This window comes from Mauremys reevesii, linkage group 7, assembly GCF_016161935.1.
Source record: "Mauremys reevesii isolate NIE-2019 linkage group 7, ASM1616193v1, whole genome shotgun sequence".
NCBI classification, from domain to species: domain Eukaryota; kingdom Metazoa; phylum Chordata; order Testudines; family Geoemydidae; genus Mauremys; species Mauremys reevesii.
The window spans coordinates 7,876,612-7,897,348 of NC_052629.1; the positions used below are offsets into that span (position 1 = coordinate 7,876,612).

The window sequence follows — 20,737 nt, forward strand, 5'->3', positions numbered from 1 at the left end:
TATCTATGCTATGCAAAGGGAAGAAATATTCCTTTCCCATATAACACTGAGGGAAATTGACTTATACTGTGCCTAGTGAGCAGATCACATCGATTTATCTACACAGTACCTTCCAATACAGCAGAGAGCTGCAATGTGCCCCAAACCAGATTGGCTAAAGACAAGCTAAGGTGAACTATCTAGAAGACAGCCCTGCTAACCTGAACTGTTAACAGTTGTAGATTCAAGATTACTTCATGAAGGACACACAGATACATGAAGATACTGTAAAAGAAAAGAACCTTCATAGCCTCCCAATGCTTTTTCAGGAGACATTTGCCAACTGCAGTTCGCCTGTTTGACGAAGTCACTGATAAATGTCAGTAAAGTGGAAGGCATTCAATTTAGACGTGATTTAATAAGACCTGCCTGGATCAGCTACATTAGTGACTGTCATCAGAATAACCAAGCATTGTAACTGCCACACTGGGATGCGGGGGCTGAAAGAAGTGTAGAGTATGACCCAGTTGGAGAATGCAGCTCTATTTCTGCATCCCCCCAGCAATTCCAGTCATTCCCCCGCCTCTCCCACATAGAGTTTCTCCATCTATTATACCTGCACGGTGTTTGCTCCCATCATCAATCAAAGGGGCTGTCAGAACTCTGAGATGAGGTCTGATCGTTCGCTTCTCACGAAGGTCCAGAAACAGGTGAGAAGATCAGGCAACTGTGACCAACCCTTTCAACCTGCCCTGCACCAAATCCTGTGGGGAAATTAACTGAATTCCCTTTCCTCAGTGGAGCACTGAGATAGGAAGGGGATCAGAGAATTAGGCCACGGTAAATATACAGAAGACAATCTATGCTATTTCATGGCTCTGGAATAATGTATCCAGTGCCGCATGCAGAATCTTTGGGTGTATAAGGCACCTTAACCTTCAGATCATGCTTTCCCCCCTTCCTTTAAAATTTATGGTTACCATTTAGGCTGATTTCAATTTCCATTAATAATACATGTAACTGATGTACATTTAAGTGATTTTAATCATGTCTTGGTGACAGGTTTAGCTTAAAGCGGGGCTCCACTTAGAACTATCAAGTAAATTTCCTTTGAAAAGGTCAGTTTAACATTTAACAGGATGGTCCATTCCAGACAAATTAGATTTCGCTCCGCTTGTCTGGAATGCACACACTTTTCACGTCGGAGCCAACAGAGGGCTGTCACTGAAGAGCAAAAAGCAACCAGTGCTTGTGGAGGAGGCTGGCTGCCAACTTCTTCCCATGAAGACTGGTCCTCTGCTACATAACGTGCTCACTATAGTTCTTCTGTTTATTGAAGAGCTCCACTGTAGAGCTAACACAAGCCCTGAGTAAGGAGTAACACAGAGTTATGTTACCCTGGGAGCAGGCCTGGGACTGAATTCATTCCTAGCTTCCCTCCATGATTCAGGAGACGTGAGAATACAGGTATCAAGCGTTTATCTTCTGCAACTGACTACCCTCCTTAAGCTGGACAGCATGTGTTGGGTGGAGTCAATCCACTAACTATCAGAACCAGAGGGGAGATGAGCAGCCTCCTCCCCCTGCACTGAAATCTGTGAGAGGTTACAGTTGCTTGGTGGTAGGGTGTTCATTGAGGGGAAGCACTGGTAATTCAGTATAAGGGACTGACCCAAGAAAACCCCTTGAATTACAGTGAGTTGTAGCACTGTAACCAATCTACATGCTCAAGACAAATGGTAGATAAAACGCATATCATGCCTGAGAAACTGGCTATTCCTTCACCTCCCAAGACAGGCCTCTATCATTGACGCTTGTGAAGAGCTTCCTTAGTCGTCATTGGAGATAGTACTAGTAGGTCACCTATAGGGTGACCAGATAGCAAGTGTGAAAAATCAGGACATGGGTGGGTGGAGGGGGGAAGGAGTTAATAGGTGCCTATATAAGACAAAGCCCCAAATATCTGGACTGCCCCTATAAAATCAGGACATCTGGTCACTCTAATCCCTTATCCCCTCTGATGCAACATTACCACACATTACAGCACCACCGCAAATGTAGACACTGGTGATTGAGACAGATTGTCAGTCTTTTGTGTTCTGAAGGCCCAGTCCTATGAGGTGCTGAACCGCACTTAGGAGAAGAAGTGGGGACAAAGCCAGCACCTCAACGTCTTACAGGAGGAGCTTGGAACTTCATGGGACCAGCAACTCAGAACAAAAGAACCTGAATTTAAGGCACCATTAATTACAGCCAGTCGAGTAGTGGTGATTCTGCTGCTGATGGAGAGGATCTAGAGTTGTGGTTGGAAGATTTCCTCCCAAGTTTCACCAGAAACCACCCCCATGAGGATCTGCCCAGCCCTTTTTCACTTTATATCTTGCTCGACATCATAGAAACAGAGAGACTAAAAGATGCTTCCTATTCCATCCCCTCCTTTGCTCCTCTTCCTTCTCGCAGACAGAAGCAAACCATTTCTACAGCTCATGCCATCCAGATGAAGCTACACTGCGACACCGAGTAGGGAGAACATGTTAGTCTCCCTTTAAAGTTCCATCCCCAACAGCTTCAGCCAAGAACCATTTGATGGAAATTGCTCCGTGCTGAGGAGAAGTGGTGGGGGTGACCATTTCTTGTCTCTGCATTGATCACCCAGGCATTCCCAGAGTAGCCTCTGTGACAAAGCTCTGTCCTTGTCTCCGTGGGTCCTGCGTTTCCTGACGGATTTCGCTAGCCTCAGAGGCTCACTGTGACCCTCCCTTTAACCCTTCTCTCGCTAGAGACAAGGGTCACAGTCTATTGAGCCATTTTCATCATAAGCCAGCGAGGGAGGAGGAGAAGCAACCCTCCCTCGCACAGTCTCTGTTGTCTCCCAGTCTCAGTGATTAATCAGGGGGCAAATGGGTGGGAGGGACCCCGGGCCCGCCCTCTACTCCGGGCTCCAGCCCAGGGACCCTAAGAGTATCAGCTATGGTAGCTGACCTTTTAGGAACAGGACACGTACAATTCCCTGGGCTACTTCCCCACAGCAGCCCTCACTTCCTCAAACTCCACTTCACCCTTACCTCAGGGCCTCCTTCCTTGTACCTAGTATGGTGTGTACAGCTCAGTCTCTCCAACAGCGCAATTTCTCACTGGTCCTGATATGCGCACCCACCTGACTAACTGGGAGGCTTTTTAACTAGTTTCAGCCAGCCCCTGATTGGCTTCAAGTGCCCCAATCAACCTAGCAATCTCCACTGCCTTCTGGAAAGATCTTAATTGGCCCCAGGTGTCTTAATTGACCTGGAGCAGCTGCCATTTACTTATCCCGGTACCAGGGATTTGTTTAACCTGGGGCTAATATATCTGTCTCCCACTACTTTTCTATAGCCATCTGGCCTTGCCCCGTCACACCTCCCACTGATTTTCTCTATGGAATATTGAAGGTGGTATTTAATATACAAGGTCTTAGTGATCTCTATATGGGTAGAGTAATAACAGGCCAGCAGACCTTTGGGGGTTTACCAGAAGCCACTTGTCTTTGCTTTTAAGGACCTTCATGGCTTGTCCTCACCCTACCCGTCTTCTCTTGTATGGCATGGAACTATCAACACCCACCTTCACTTCAGCCTTTACTGTCTGTTGGTCAAACTTCCCACAGGCCCCTTTGTGCCTTGGCTCATGCCACCTCTTATACCAGAATCAGCTGCCTGTAAGAAACTGAAAAGCCACTACATTATCCTCCTTCAAAACTTTCCTTAGAACTCGCCTCCACTATCATTCCTAGAACACACTTAACAATGGTGAGGCAGCTGATGTGCTGTGATCACTGCTCATTGCACTGATCTGAATCATCTCATTGTTACATTGCGCCCACCTGTCTGAGGTATCTGCCTGTTCTCCTATACACTTAAACGTGCACACACATAAAAAAGCCTAGCAAAACGAAACCCAGTCTCTGACTGGGGACTCTAGGTCCCGACAAACAAACAGCACAAGCTCAGTTTCTAAATCATACATGCTTATAAGAAAGAAACCACCACCACCACTCTGTTCTTTTGATAGGAAACTCCATATACGGCCTACTACAAAGCCTGTTGAATTTAATAGAAGTCTTTCGATTGAGGAATTCAGAGCAAACTCTAACGCTCATATAAAGTTAAATGAAATTCTGTCAGAGGCTTATGGGGTGAGGAAACAGATGCTGATGACCCCTCTGCATGCAGCACAGTCCTGTGCTAAGAACATGATCTCACATAAGAGTACATAAAATGTTTATGGGCTTTACAGAGCAAGAACAATGAAGACTCATCAAGTTTACAGGGGAGAGGCAGAAAGGGAGAAAACGGATAAGCAGAATGCTGGGAAGAGGAGGAGGACACCAGGCTTCGAAGGCGGATGAGTTGACAATGCAAAGCTATAGAGAATAGGTTTTTAGGCATGGACATGATCATTCTAAGTGTATATCAAATACATACATAAAGTAATACCTGGATTCCATTCTGGGATTCTGATTATCTCAACAAGCTACTCATGCATCATCATCTCCCTCCCTTCATGGAATGTGGGCTCATTCGGTGCAGTTGGAGGAAATTGAATCCTTATGTGCTAGACAGCAGTTGCCAAAGCAAATTTAATTATCCAGCCAGATTTTAGGTCAGGGACCTCGAACCTACCCATCCACACATCAGGCACTGTTGTGACTTTGTGTAAAACGTACAGAACTCCCAATGAAATATAAACTTCCTTTCTGAGCTACGGACACAGAACCTGATGGAGTGAGTCACTTACGCACGGTTTTATGGGGTTTGCTGGATTGGAGTCAGAGGTGTTATTTCACACCTGATGTACATTATAGCAAAACTGCACAATCCAGGCAAGATTAGTACATGTCCCTTTCCTTGCTTTTTCCTTCTTGCTGTTATGAAATGCTTTGCAAACCAGCAAGGTTGACCTCAGAAATTAAGGACCAAACCCAAAATCCACTTGAAACCAACAGGATTCTTTCCGTTGATTTCAATAAACTTTGGATTGACTCCAAAGTGCTACCAATGTGCCTGGAGCTGATCAAATCACAAAATGCAGACAGCCCCTACTCTGAATAGCTAGCATTGTAGACAAGACAGTGAAGACAGGACACAACTGCAGCAGCTTTAACTCTCTCTCCCATTCCCTTTCTGCCAAAGATTTACCCACATGTCCCATTTTTTTTCCACCATGAGACCTATATTGTTGCTCTATCCTGTTCCACAGCCAGGCAGCCACTGTCTGGTTCCCCAAGCATGACACGCAGCCCTTTTGGGTTCACAACAATGTCTTAACTCATGCTCTTTGTAAATGAAAGTGAGATTGGAGAAATGAGAGAGAGAGGGATGAAGTGTCCTCCCAACATAAAACTAATTTAAAATAGAAAGGAGGGGGGAAAAGCTAACAACTCCCCTGGATGTTAAAGCTGAGTAATGGCCCAACAAAGTCCCATTGCAAATTCAAGCACACCAAATTACATAATACACATGCTGCTTTGAATTGTGGGTCCCAAGGATCAGAGTCCTCCAAGCCAAGATCTCTGCCTTATGTATGCAGACAAACATATAGTGGACGGGGTTGGTGGGAGGATACAACAAACCAGTTTAGGACTAACGCAGTACTGCATACCATCCAAAACCATAGCGGCTTTAGTCTTCCATTCCCCATGGCATCTTCCAACCAGCAGCATAGTACTGAATTTTAGATCACAGCAACAGCCTTGCACTACAGCCCAGCAGCTTGTTAGTAAACAGGAAAATTGTCTTATCGATATTAATTGGGGCTTTCAAAATTCTATCTTTAATTTCTTTACTAACAGCAGCAATGGAAGGCTTAAAAGCAAATAATTCAGACATGAGGCAGCTCACCTCTCTGACTGACATATGGAACTGCCTGCCTTAAAGGCCATACACAAGTGTAACTTTCAGTAAATTAAAAACTTTTTAGCATCCTGAGGGCACCCAATCAGAAGTGGCATGTGGCACATGTATTTTCCCCACCAATAGAAAGAGATGCTCTCCCCACACATCAACCTTGAATTTATGGAAGAGGTTCAAGCATGTCAGTATGAGATATGACATCCTCCCTGCTGCTTCCCACAGATACCAGTGCCTGCCTTAGCAGCACAAATGAGCAACTGAAAAACAATTTCTACTACCATGTACTTTTCAAATGTCTTTTTGTTTTAATCCCTAGGTATGTACCTGTTGGGCAATTAGAAGGGCTAATTCATTCCTATGGACTCCAAATCAGAATTCAACATATATATTTTATACTAATATACATTTTATACACTGTTTGAAGTACTAATTGTATGTTACTTGTTAACCTGAAACCATGGGTGGAGACATTATGTAATCTTTCACTATTGGCTACTGTGCTTATCTTGTCTTGCTGCTAGACCGATCCAGGGGTTTGGGACTACCTACCCCGTCACTTTCCTCTACCCATGAAAAATCCATTTAATCTACTGTAATCAATTGACTGGCAGTGTCTCAGAGCCTAAAACAAGGTGACACTCCACCAGCGCTGTGCATAATAAACGCACCTGCTTGATTCTCCATGGTGTCCATTTTGTGTTCCTTCAGTTGTAAAACTAGCGCCTTTCACCAATGCTAAATTCACTTTTAAACAGGAGGAGGAAAGATGTAGCAGTGATTGAGGCAGAACGTGCTTTCTAGAGATAACTTCAAGACCTTCTAAGGTCTTGATCTTGCTGCTATTTAAGTCAAGGGTAAAACTCTCAATGACTACAATGGTGCAGAATCAGGCCCTTCTATTGCTGTGTATTACAAGTATAGGTCACTTTGCTGGCCTTCTATAAGATGGTTCCCATTTTGCGCTGCAGCCAGCTGCACATGGTGTAAGGCAGGTATTCCTCTATGCAGGATAAAGCTGTGTAAACACTGGAAGGTTGAGCTTTCTACACTTTGATAATATCATATTAGAGGTGGCAAGGCCTTGGTGTTTTTACTCAGGTAGAACTTCCAGCAAAGATACTGAGCCTTTTGCCTGAATAGGGGACTCAAGGATTTGGCCACGGTGCCTGACAAACTGGCCAGACACTTAGAGAGATATGGGCTGCATCATGTTTCATTTTTCTTGATTTTCCATTGAAAACAGAGAGTTTCTTTACCACCCACCCACAAGCAACATCCTACCGTGTGCTGGGTGAATTCAAAGAAAGTGAGATGAGCACAAACCCTTCTCCATAAACCACCCATCCAGTGCATTTAGTGGATACACTCAAAGCTCCTTGGAGCGCAGTATGGGAGGCCTTGTTAATGTGCCTACATGCTGGATTTCTACATCTCCAAGGGATACACAGGGAGGAGAAGTGACTTGTCATAGCTCACCCAGCTATTCAGTGGCAGAGCTGAGAATAGGAGCCGGGTCCCCGAGTCACAGTCCAGTACTCTCAATATTATTCAACAGCTCAGGTGAATTGGAATCAGATTTTCCATTTCAGGGGAAATTACAGCATTTCAAAATTTTTCCCATTCTGAAACAGAACAAAAACAAATATTCAAATTTTCTGTAAAATGGAACTTCAAAAAATGTGTTTCGGGCTGATCAAAACATTCTGTTCCAATTTTGACCTATAATTTTTTATTTTTGATACAGAAAATAATGAATTTCATTTTGAAAAGTCACTCAGAAACAAAAAGTCAAAACATTCCACTCCAGAAGTGTCCAGACAGGACATTTCAACATTATCAAAACGCTTCCTCTTGAAACTAAATTTCATCAAAATCCACCCACTGATTGATGGAAATTGATTTTTTTTAATCGAAAAACAGTTCTAAGAAAAATCTCCAGCCCACTCTATGCAGTATCATTCATTCACTCTGCAAGGTAGGCAATCTTCTAAAGGACAGGTGGAACCTTAAAGTCCCAGGGCCATCCTACAGCGATGGGCAGGCTATAAAAACCTTGATAAAGAGAGATGTGTCTGCCACTACACAGATTTGAATATTTTTTGAGAGCAGTCTTTATTTGAATCAACACAGGCTGGGCAATACATCTCGTGAGAACACACATCCCAGAGTAGGAACAAATGAATTGCATTGTGATTGCCAATTGCCTGTTGGCATCCCACAAGTTACTGTACACTGCGAAGACAATTAACACATACAGAGCTTAGCTATTATGTCTCTGCACAATTTCTTCTCTAAGCAATTTCCATAGAAATCTTGCAAATTAACAAGCATTGTTTTGGGGTTTTTTGCTTGACTCAGCAAGATTTTCTGAAATAACAAAAAGCTTTTGAACTTAAAAGATGGCAACTGCCCAACCCAATGACTGTTTAATTATTTTTAAATTACATTAATAGAGTGGCTGCAGGATGAAATTATATTTGTTTATAAAACTGAGCATTATTTTGTATTAGTGCACTTGGCTGAATGGACTTTATAAATTGACTATTATATATTCCTCCACCCGCTCTGTTTATTTTGCATTTTGGTGCATGGAATTGCTAAGCAGTAGTAGCCAGTAAAAAAACCCAACATAATTACTGAAAAAATCCATATCTACAGTGGGGCCATTGTGATCTTATGTCAATGGCCAGAATTTATTTTCAGATTAGGTCTCCACCTAGTGTAAGTGGTGTAGCTTCACTGGCTTTAGTCAAATCATGGCAGTGTGCACCAGCTGAGGATCTCTCCCTTCATTCATACTCTTATTCTGTTGTCTATCAAGTCCAAGCTTCTTTCCCTCAAAGGTCTATCATAAGGGACTCAATGATTTGCCCTTTTACACATTTCTGCTTGCTGCTTCTTGCTCTGTGCATTCTGCCCAAGTTTGTCATCTCACTGCCCCATTCGCCAAATCTCATCTCTCTGCCTTCCACATAGGCATGGAATGACATTCCCAGTAACCCAGACTCACTTCAGCTTCAAGAAGCTATTTGGGCACACCCCATTTAAAGAAGCGTTCAGGCTTTAATGATTAAGTCTCCCATAGTCTGTAATGGGGAAATGATTCTAAAGCCAGAGGGAGATCCTCTACGTCTGACCTCCTGTTTATCATAGGCCATTAAATTTAATCCAGTTACTCCTGTACTACGCTCAGTAGGTTGGGTTTGACTGAATCATTGTGTTTGGTTCAAGCAGATCTTTCAGAAAGGTGCCCAGTCTTGATCTGAAGACATCAAGAGACGGAGTATCCACCACTTCCCTTGGTAGTTTGTTCCAATGGTCAATCAGCCTCACTGCTAAAAATGTGATCCCAAGTTTCAGTTTGAATTTGTTTGGCGTCAGCTTCCTGTTATGCCTTTCTCCAGTATCTTCTCCCCATGAAGATACTAATACACCATAAAAAAGTCCCCTCTCGATCTTATTTTTGATAAGCTAAACAGGTCGAGCTCTTTAAGTTGCTCACTCTAAAGCATTTTCTTTAGCCCACAAATCATTTTTGTGGCTCTTTTCTGGACCCTCTCCAATTTTTGCAACATCCTTCTTAAAATGTCAACACCAGAGACATGCACAGCACTCTAGTATCAGTCTCACCAGTGCCATACAAAACACCCTAGTATCAGTCTTACCAGTGCAGTACAGAAAATTAAAATTCACCTCCCTTGTCCTACTCACTAGTGTTATTTATACTAGTGATCCAAGATCACCTGGGTCCTTTGTTGCCAGAGTATGGCACCGGGAGTTCATGTTGAGTTGCTTGTCCACTGTGACCCCTAAACCCTTTTAAGAAATCACTGCTTTCCATGATACAGTCCACAATTCTGTAGGTCTGTCCTGCATTGCTTGCTTGTAGGTGCATAATTCTGCATTTAGCCCAGTTTACCCACCTATCCAGATTGCTCTGTACAACTGCCCTGTCCTCACTGTTTACCATTCTGCTAAACTTTGATCATTCACAAGCTTTATAAGCAGGGATTTTATATTTACGGCCAGATCATTGAGGAAAATGTTGAATATCCTCAGGTCTCATACCGATTCCTGCAGAAGCATTCCCATTCAATGACAATGTCCCATTGAGGACTCCTTTTTGAGATCTCTCTCTTAGCCAGTTCTTAAATCAGCTATGCCAAACCGCAACCCCAATAATAGCCCTATCCACTAAACCATCCTAGAGCCAGGAACCGATCTCAGGTCTGCCGATTCCCAGCTCTGTAGTCATGTCCACTGGACCAACCAGCTATTGCAGCTATAACGTTCTCCTACACGATCATGTGAAAACTGGGCTGATTAACTCTCACAGATAACATCAAATAAAGGATGAGATCCCTGTTGTGCATTCAGGTCCACAAATTACTATGTTAGAAGAAAAACTCGGTGGAAGGATAATGAGTAGTCCAAGTGTCTCCCAAGTCTACTATTGGCTTCAAAACACTGTCATTGATCATCCTAATAAGCACTTAAGAAAGTAAATCAAAGGCTATTAAATCACATCTGACATCTAGCTCGCTTCCCCAAGTAACGCATAAATGTTGGAAATTTACAGTATGTGTGCACTGGGGGGAAAATGCTGGGTTTTAATACAAAATTTATCAGCTCGCTTTTTGTTTTCCTTGACCAGAGATGAAATGTGGTGTATTGTAATGTGCTTTTCACATACAAATAGCTAAGACCCATCACAGCATTAACCTATCATAGAGACTACAAAGAATAGGATTATTTAGCCTGGAAGAAACGAACATTTTAGAGGGGGGATTTACTGAAGTTCTTAAGATTCTGACAAGCACAATGAGAAATAATTGATCTCTCCATTTTATGCTGCCCCATAACAAAAGAACGTGTCATCACTCGAGGCAGCGGCAGAATATTTTCTTCATTGAATCTGGCCAGTTCGATGCAACAAGAGGTCAGAGACTTACATGCTGCAGATGGCTTTATAGGGAATTTTAGAACATGTACGCTAATCTGCTGAATGAGCAATTAAACCTTATGCTTAGGGAAGACATTGATTTCCCAGAGGTGTCAGGAAGAAATTGACCTAGTGACACCAGGTTAGTAATTGGGAGGGAAGTTTGATGCGACTTATGAATGTTAGTCACTCCTGGAGGCCGGAAAATAATAATAGCAGGCCAGATCTTGAGGCCTTTACTCGGTCAAGCCCACTTTGACTGAGAAAGCACCATGTAAAACCGTTATGCTTCCATCCACTTCCTTGCATGGAGGGGAGTCTGGCCCCAGGTTCACTGCTACTGGAGAGCTGGGGAATGATGCTGCCCCATAGCCCCCATCCTGCAGAAGTCCCTCTGTGAAACTGCCACAAATATAGAGGGTTTGTGGGGCAGGGCCAGCCCTCAGTCTTTTGCCACCCAGAACAGCATATGTCTTCAGCACCTCCCCGAGCTAAGCAAAACCAAGGCCAAGCAATGTGGGGCACCCCTTACCCCAGATGATGATTTGGCCCTCCCGAGAAGTTGGCACCCAGGGAGACTGGCCCCTAAGGCCAGCCCTATTGAGGGGATACTCTCTTGTTATGTTACTCCCCTCCGAGTCTGCAGGCTAAAGCAGAGTAGCTTCCTGAAAACAGGGACAGAAAAGATTTCTGTGGCTGCCGCCTGCATTCACAGGAGCCTTTTACCCTCTATCCCTCTCTGGGGGAGTGTTCCAGGAGCAGCCAGCCACTGGGGGAGACCCTGATATCACAGCTCTCTCTGAAGCCACGCTATCCATTTATACTCACTAGCGGGGTTTTAAGGGGAAGGTACTGTTTGTTTCTGGACCTCAACAAGCAAGACAATCTATACGCTGGAACTGTGCTGCTGGTGGCCATGCTCCTAAAGGAGCAGAACCAACTCAGTGGATCAAATTATGTGGTTATCACGTCTCTTTTGTTTACTTATCCCCCTCACCCGCCCCCAAATAAAAGATGCTTATGATTCCCTGTCCCCACAAGTGCTTGCAACTGGGGAAGCATCACCTACCATGGTGACTAGGGAGGTTGTGTTTTAATTTCCTAGGGCCAAAAGCTAGGAGCATGGCTGTGGGCTCGAGCCATAAATTTCTTTATTTTACAGAAGGACCCCTAGACAGATTGAATCCAACCCTTGTTGTTGCCATTTGCAATCTACTTACATTTGTCTCCATGACTCAAATAATTGTGTGTACTAAATGGAGACAAGTTGTATATCAGCATGTGCAGCACGTCTCAGAATTCCCATTGTGCAGAGGGGTGAAGGGATTAGCCTAAAGCTGCACAAGGCGGGGGCAGAGTAAGGATTAGAACCCATGACTTCTGGCTTTCAACCCCCAGCTCTAACAAATAGACATAGGACCTCCCATAAGCAGGAGTAAAAATAACCTGAGAAGAGCTGAAAGCAGGGGCGGCTCCAGGCACCAGCACGCCAAGCGCGTGCCTGGGGCGGCAAGCCAAGGGGGGCGCTCTGCCGGTTGCCGTGAGGGCGGCAGACAGGTTGCCTTTGGCGGCGTGCCTGCAGAGGGTCCGCTGGTCCCGCGACTTCGGTGGACCTCCCGCAGGCGTGCCGCCGAATCCGCGGTACCGGGGACCTCCCGCAGGCAAGCCACCGAAGGCAGCCTGCCTGCCATGCTTGGGGCGGCAGAATACCTAGAGCCGCCCCTGGCTGAATGTGTGTTTTTCAGCCTCATCATAGATCTCCTAGGTATTAAAATATCCTGGGAAAATGTACACATCCATACCTGGGCCATCAGTCTGAATACAGTGACTCATTGCCGAAACACACATACCCTTGGTTCCTCCAGCTGCTTTTTATTCTTCTGTCACACCGAAGGAGTTTTAACGCACAGCTCCCCGGAAAGTCTCCGGCATCCGTTTTTTATTTAAAAGCTAAGAGATGATTCGGGTCTGATTTCTATGGCTATGCCACTCAACAATTAATGGCTCTATCAAACTGGCAGTTGAGCATTATGCTCATTTTAAAGCCTGCAGCTTAACAAAAAACTCCCAGAAACACAGCTCTCTGCCAGCCACTGTGTGCTGGGGAAGCCTGATGGTTTGTAATTAATGACAAGAAGCCTACAATCTGATCAGACTATTAGCAACATCACTTTGTCCTTTCCATCATACTGTGTTTCACTTTGTAACATGAAGATGACTGGCAGGATAAATCACTAGCTACTTGTTTCATTCTTGATGTTCTGTTTTATTTCTGCCCCCTGCTATACCAGGCATTTGGGGCTAAAACCTGTCAGGGAAAACTTTGCAATAGTAACAAGAGGGCTGGCTGGAAAACAACAATTCTGTCTGGTGAAAGAGATCTGCTTGATTCAGAGGAGTGACCTGTCAGGTGAACACCTTAACCACCATGGCTATAGACTGTTCGTGTGTCTCTTTCTCTCTCTATCAGAAATTACATCCTAGACCAGAGAGCTCTTCCCTGCAAAATTGTTGTCAAATGTGTTACATTTCTGCAACACATTTTGGTTTCTTCAGAAAAAAAGTTTTGTAGAAACTTCTTTGACCCCTTTTAATTTACCAACCCCATGCATTCACCTATGATGGAGTAGAACCCTCCCACCCCTTCTGAAAAACAAATATCAAGAGATTTTTTTTTAAAACAAAGATATACATTTGGGGTTCTCTTTATTTGCCTGTTGGTTTGAGACTTTCAAGCTTTCCTCCTCCCCCCCCCCCCCACAAACCTTGAAGGCTATAAAGTTATTTTATTTGGGGAAAGAAAAAGTCAGATTCTGACGCAACCCTGACTCCAAGAGCTGCTACTTTAAGGGGAAACACACATCACACACACACAAAGTATCACAATACACAAAATAAAAAAAAAATCTCTAGATTGGCTCCACTGGCTTTGTCTATGTGAGGATTTTGCCTTTGATGACAAATGGAGGACATCTAAACCTCTCTGTACCTTTCCCCACAAAGTCATGTAAAACACAAGATGTGGGGGAAATGCTTCCTTGTGCATGTCTCATGTCGTACCACTAGTCAGAGTGCAAGATAATCAGAGCACTGATACAGTTTTCACACCTAGCTATACAGCACCGCACACACTGTTAGCAAAATACACAGAAAAGGCTTATAGAATAAACCCCTTGGGACAAGGAACACGGCTGACACCACATTCGTAAAGCACTGTATCAGTTCACAGTGCGATATAAGTGACTTTTATAATAAACTTACCACCCCTTAAATAAGTTCTCCCAGGTAAGCTGGGGAAATTACTCGGCAGAATAAAAAAAAAAAATGCAATCAGCCAGAGAGGCCGATTTCTCAAAGAAAGAAAGGAAATAAATTGCCAGAAGCAAAACTGCCTCCAATCTTGGGTGGAGTTCAGTTCAATCCTGTGGCACCTGGTGCCACATCTCCTCCTTCTACAACACAGCCAACCAATTTACAGCCCTAAACGCCTGTGCTGAACTGCCGTTAACCCCTTGCTCCCCAGGTATATCCTTTGACAATGCTTTAGCTCTTCTAGCTGGCCTGCATCTTGGCCCTCCAGACTTGCTGGCCAGTACGGGTGTGCCGCCAGCTGACTGGCACAAAGCATTAGAGATGTATTAAACCCAAGATAGCCTAATTGTGCTGGCTTCCTGCAAAGTGCAAAATTGACTTGAAATACTGCTGCTCATAAACAGATCTATTAGCTGCCACAGCCTGGAGCTCAGTTATTCCTGGGGCTTGCTGTCTGTCAGTGCCCCCAGGGTGTGCACTATGGGCCTTTTTGCTGAGCAATGGGTGGTCTTGCTTCCCCACACACACCCCTGCTAAGCTTCCGAGATGAGAAAAATTGCTGCCAAGAAACATTTTATGTTCTGAGCCTATAAGCTACCAGCAGCACAGCACTCAAACAACAGCGTTTCTGTTAACATGTCGAACGTTAGAACTTCTGACTCATGGGGTTTATTACTGTCCATTCAGTTTGTGTTTCTTTTCCACTAGCAGGGCAATCTGAGCTGATTCTACCTATAACTAACAGACAAGGTGATGGACCCCTGAGCCTGCACAAAGGACTCACTGATTTCCAGTTGGAAGACGGGGGCCATAATGATAACCACATTTGGCTAATATCAGCTAGAGAACCAGTTTAATATCGGATATGTTCTCTATCTGGAGAATCCATCCTGACTTTGCATGAGATGGACTTGATGTCCTCTCACCCACCTTGTCTCTTGCTGTCCTAATAGTTATTTTCCCATCCTCTGTGACTAGTTGTCCTCCATCAGTCACACTGAAAGCCATTTAAGATGACAAATGATCCTCAAGATAAAGGATGGCCTTGTGACTAGGGCACTGGTCTGGTACTCAGGAGAACGTGGGTCAACTCCAAGGAATTGAACAAGTCACTTCAGACCCCGTCCCTCCTCATGCCTCAGTTCCTCACTTGTAAGAGCTGGGATAACACTCCTGTCCCTCGCCTATTTAGACTGCAAACACTTCAAGGCAGGGAGTGCCTCTCACTGTGTTTTTGTACACCATTGTGTATTAGCAAAATGGGATCCTCAATGTTGATTGGAGCCTCTAGATACTACCACAATACAAATAGTAATAAATGCTTTTGCTGACACCTCCCCTCTTACTAGGATGCTGTTATGGAGGCAAGCCAAGAAGAAATGTGCTGAGCCCTATGCAGTTCAACTGGGCTGCTTATTTAAGGGATGAAGCAATGTTCTGCTTGCACAGAGCCACTTGCTCAGTAAGGACCCAATTTTTCATTTAACAAGGTTCATCAAAAGCAGTGATTTCATGCATACCAAACAGAGATCCAGACTACAGAAATTCCCTTAATACCAGGACTCCTGATCAATTAGTCTATGTGTTACTGGGTTTTTTTGTTTTGTTTTGTTTTAATTTTAATGTTTACCTTCTTGCATTTTTCTTCTTTGCCTTATTTTTTTCCAATACCATATTTACTGTTGTATGCGGATGTTATATTAGAAAAGATAATACTACATTAATGGTGACCAGTGGGCAAACAAGTTTGGATAAAGTAAAAAACAATCCACCATCCAAAACCTCATTCCCATTATTTTTCATTGGCATGGGCATCTCAGCATTTCCCAGGGCTGACTGGGATTGGAAGCAGCATATGACAAGTATGGGAAGCAAGTAATAATAAAATCTCCTATGGAAACATCTTCTCAAAAGATTTCCTGCCAGTTTCTACAAAGATAGAGCTGGTAGGCAAATGTGCTCTTTTTCCATAGTTTCAAAGAAAAATAAAGTGTCCATGGAAAATTTGACTTTTCAGTGAAGTCTTCTCTGTCCAGGCTCTTTACCAGAAAGACGCTCTTGTCCAACAGCCCACCACCTGAGTCGGGCCCCTTACCATCACCCAGGGAAGGATTCCCTCTCTGGAATCAGTATCCCTGTAACTGTCACATCCCTGCCGCTGACCTGTGGGGTGGCATGTTGTAACCTCTGCAATGCAGAATGTCCGCCACTGCCTTCTAAGTCCTTTCACTGGGATCAGATTCCCTAGGGGTTTGGCACTCATAGACTTTAAGGTCAGAAGGGACTATCATGATCATCTAGTCTGACCTCCTGCACATTGCAGGCCACAGACGCTCACCCACCTACTCCAGCAACAGACCCCCTAACCTTTGGCTGAGTTACTGACACCAGGCCAGCCAGCAGGCCAGCCGGCCGGGGCGGGGGGCATCCTGGGGCGCCATTTGCTCCGCTCCCCGTGAGCTCGGCCCGGCATGGGGGCGGGGACACCGGAGCGGACCGAGCGATCTGCCGTGCAGTGTCCCCCGCGCGGGTCCCGCCCCCGGCTCCCGGCGAGCTCCCGCAGGCAGGACTGCGGCGCAGGTCTCCGGTCGGCCCTGGACCTGCCTGCCGGCAGGGCGGCGAGCTCAGCCGACAAATACCCGCCTCCCCAGAGGATGCTGGAGCCGAAGAGAGGGGACCCCCGACGACTGGGGGCGGGCGCGCGCGCTCCGCGCTGCTTGGGGCAGCCTACTTTGTAGAGCCGCCCCTGGTTACTGAAGTCCTCAAATCATGGTTTAAAGACCTCAAGTTACAGAGCACTCAAAGCTCTCCCCTTTTGGAACCACTTCCCTCCAGGAGATATCTTTGCTGTTGAGTTCCCTAACCAGCTCCCCTCAGAAGTCCCTCTCAGAAGCTTTCTGTGTTCTGGGGCTTCCTAAGTGAGCCCTCAGAACCCTTGATTAGGCCCTGGGGTTTCTTAGCTAATTAACTGCACTCAGCCATCTAGGCACCTAACGCCTCACAGGTGGCCTGGGGTTGCCTCATTCTCCTCAGCAGATCCTGTCACAAGCAGGCTGAGTGAGTGCCTGACTCCTCAGGAGCCAGCTACTCTTTGACAGCAGCACCGTCCAGTTCTGCAGGAAGAATCTGATTTGGACTGACAAAGGCTTTCGTCTGTTGTTATTATTTAGCATTCATATTGTGGTAATACCTAATGGCCAATGGATTAGTATATGGTAAATGACTCTCCCTTGCCCCAAAGACCTTACAATCTAACAGGCCAGGTACAAACACGTAGAGGAGACAAGTGCAGCAGGGTGAGAAGGTGGGATAACAAACACAACAGGACGTGCACAATTCTTAGCCGGGCAGCAGTGGCAATCACAGCTCTCGAGCTGCCTAAAGTAGGTTGTACCTTACTCTACGAACAACAGGAGAGGTGTGGTTTGAGGAAGGACTTGAAGGAGACCAAGGTGGTGGCAATGGGTGGCATGTGAACCACCGTTCGGGGAGGCTAGCTCCTGTCCCCACTCCTTCTGCCCTCGTCTCCCCCTGCTGGAGTCCCAAGCCCCACACTGTGCCCACCAGACCCTCGTCACAGCCCTGGACCACCCCAGCCAGCCCACCAAAGCGCCCCCAGCCCCAGAGTGCCAGGCAGCGCAGCCCCAGTGCCGCCAGTCCCAGAATGCCAAGTGGCACAGCCCCAGCGCCTCCAGTCCTGGAGCACTGAGTGGCCCCCGCACTGGCCCCAGCTGCCCCAAATCCCAGGCCGCAGCCCAGCCTGCTCTAGCCTGCTTCAGGGAAGAGGAGCAGTCTGGGTTGGGGCCACTGGGGAAGAGCGGGAAGCAGGAGGGGGCCTCGGGGCAGAGCGTGGACAGGGACATGCCTGGCTGTTTGGAGCGTTTCAGCATCCCCTGGCCTGCCATACCTGCAGCCCAGGGGGGTGGCTTTATGGATTTGGACAAGGACCTTTTCCACCTGTAAGGGGCAGCAGGGGACAGAGTGTGAGAGTGCCTGTTGGTGAAATGGAGAATTGCATGTCCAAAGCTGCTCTCATAGGCAGAGAGACAGTGGAATTGGCAGAGACTCCACAACAACCGGTACTCTTGCCAGCACAGCCAGGATAGGCAAAGCGGTGATTTGAAATTTCCCTTCACTTGCAAACAGGGTAAGCTTGACCAATGCAAACCACAGCTTTGCTTGGGATTTGTTTGCATGGCTTGAATATACCAGTTGCTGGTCCAGTGATTCTTAATCTGGAACTATTCCCAAATACAAGCCAGCTGTGATAGGCTCCTATATAACATCTGGCATATTACCAATGAGGCACCAGTTTGGAGCAGTATATAGCATGACAACAGGGCCAGCTCTAGGCACCAGCATTCCAAGCATGTGCTTGGGGCAGCCCTTTGCAAGGGGCGGCATTCCGACCTTTTTTTTGGTTTTTGTTTTGGTTTTTTGAGCTTGGGGCGGCAAAAAAAACCTGGATGACAAGCGTGAAGAAAGCCAAATGGCATCCCTGATAGTCCATTAGCCACCACTTTCCTGGCAGAGCTTCAAATCCAGACAGCAAGTTTCCCATGCAAGCCCAGCACTCAGACAACGAGATGGCAGCAAGATGGATGTGAATAAATTGCATGTGGTCATTAAAATTCTTCAACTAATAATTTTGAGAGCGGGGAAGAAATGAGCCATTGCTGGAGAAAGACTTTGGGTGCTTTCAGGAAATTAATGAATAAAAGGGTTCAGACTGGATGGTTAGAAAATCATGAGAAAAAGGTCAGTTTGAACAGAGCTATTATGCTTTAGAGTAAACATTCATCAGCTTGCACTGCAAAATATGTGGCAGAGCCGCTGAATGTTTGAATACAGGTTATTTGCAGCACCCAATCTTCAGCTTTCTCTCCATCCCCTCCTCGAAGAGCACAGGAGCAGTGTACACATGTTCAGTTTTAATAATGGCTTTAGTAGCAGGCCTTTATAACTGAATACAAGTCACTCTGCAACAGGTCGTAGCATTCTGCCCATTCACATGCTGTCCCTACGTGCAGCTATCTCCCCACAAGTTCATTAGTGAGTGAGCAGAGTTGTGCAAAACCTCTCTGGTTTTATGTTTGCAATAAGGATTGGTGGCACATCCAACCGGCAGCTCCCAGGACAGATCCAGCACACGGGATGATTTTGTCCAGCCCCTGCACACATCTGCCCTCTCAGCCCAGTAGACCTGCTCTACAAAATGGCATCATCCATGTGGCGTGACTTCACACACACCATATGCGTGAGGTCACATTGTGTGGTGCATGCCATTTTATAGAGTAAAATGGTGTCCTCCGCACATGACCTTGCACACACTGTAGGTGTGAGGTCACACTGCATGGAGGATGCCATTTTGTATGGCATGTATTGCATCCGACGAAGTGGGTATTCACCCACAAAAGCTCATGCTCCAATACTTCTGCTAGTCTGTAAGGTGCCACAGGACTCTCTGCTGCTTTTACAGATCCAGACTGACATGGCTGCCCCTCTTATACTTGATGTATTTCTGCATGAGGGTGGTGGAGATGCTCCAATACTAACATCTGTACCACAGCAGTGAAAGGTTGGCGCACCCATCAGATGACAGGTCGGGAAGGAACTTTTACCAAGACCAGATTGAGGAACCAGGGTTATTTTTTTCCATCATCCCTTAGTCATGGATCTCCTAGTGGGACCATCTGGGCACATCTCACCTAACCAATTCCCTGCCATCACCTGGGTCTCGGGCATTGGTGGCACTCGAATTTCTCCATTCTCTGCCCATGGGACACAAGAGTTCAGTCTTCTGAGGAGTGAAGTATTTTAGTCCAGTTATAATCATTAGGTTCAACATAGGGGTATTTTGGTGAAATTTAGTGGCTTGAGTTATACAGGAGATCAGACTAGATAATCCAATGATCCTTTCTGGCCTTAAACTCTATGAAATTATGAAAGCTCCAAAATCTGGATCAAGATTTCAGGATCATTTTGAATCTGAGGTTTTGTCCCATTACAAAGACAGGAACCACGGGCAAACTTAAGATCCAGGATAATGCCTGTATTTCAAACACTCCCAAAGTGTTTTTCATTGTTATTTTGGGTGTTGGTGGGGGGAAAGTTAGATCCAAGACTTTGGTGTGGGCCTGTGTTTTATGTAGCTAAAAAAAAAATTTTGTTCTGTTTTATGTGTGCTATACCTTTAAATTTTAAGGAGTGTCCCTGCTAGCTGCAAGGACAGTTGCCATTTTGTGTTTGGTACTGAGGCTTGATCCTGTTTACAATTAAATCAACAGCAAGACTCCCATTAGCATAAATAGAACAGGATGAAAAATGTTAGAGTGACTGTCTCTCTTTCTGGGAGACTTTACAAGACAGATAAGAACATAACAATGGCCATACTGGGTCAGACCAAATGTCCATCCAGCCCAGTATCCTGTCTACCAACAGTGACCAATGCCAGGTGTCCCAGGGGGAGTGAAACTAACAGGTAATAATCAAGTGATCTCTCTCCTGCCATCCATCTCCACCCTCTGACAAACAGAGACTATGGACACCATTCCTTACCCATCCTGGCTAATAGCCATTTATGGACTTAACCTCCATGAATTTATCTAGTTCTCTT

General features: G+C 45.5%; 1 protein-coding gene across 5 annotated transcripts in view; it reads right to left on the minus strand.

Moving 5' to 3' along the window:
• Positions 1-20,737, minus strand: part of SORCS1 (sortilin related VPS10 domain containing receptor 1) — a 393,912-nt gene that overhangs the window by 249,898 nt on the left and 123,277 nt on the right. The window contains exon 1 of one of the 5 annotated variants that reach the window (XM_039481797.1): positions 7,344-7,457. The exons of the other annotated variants lie outside the window; for them this stretch is intronic. The gene's annotated coding sequence lies outside the window, so the exon portion shown is untranslated. Of the gene's footprint in view, positions 1-7,343; positions 7,458-20,737 lie in introns of those variants that run through there. 5 annotated transcript variants of the gene reach the window in all.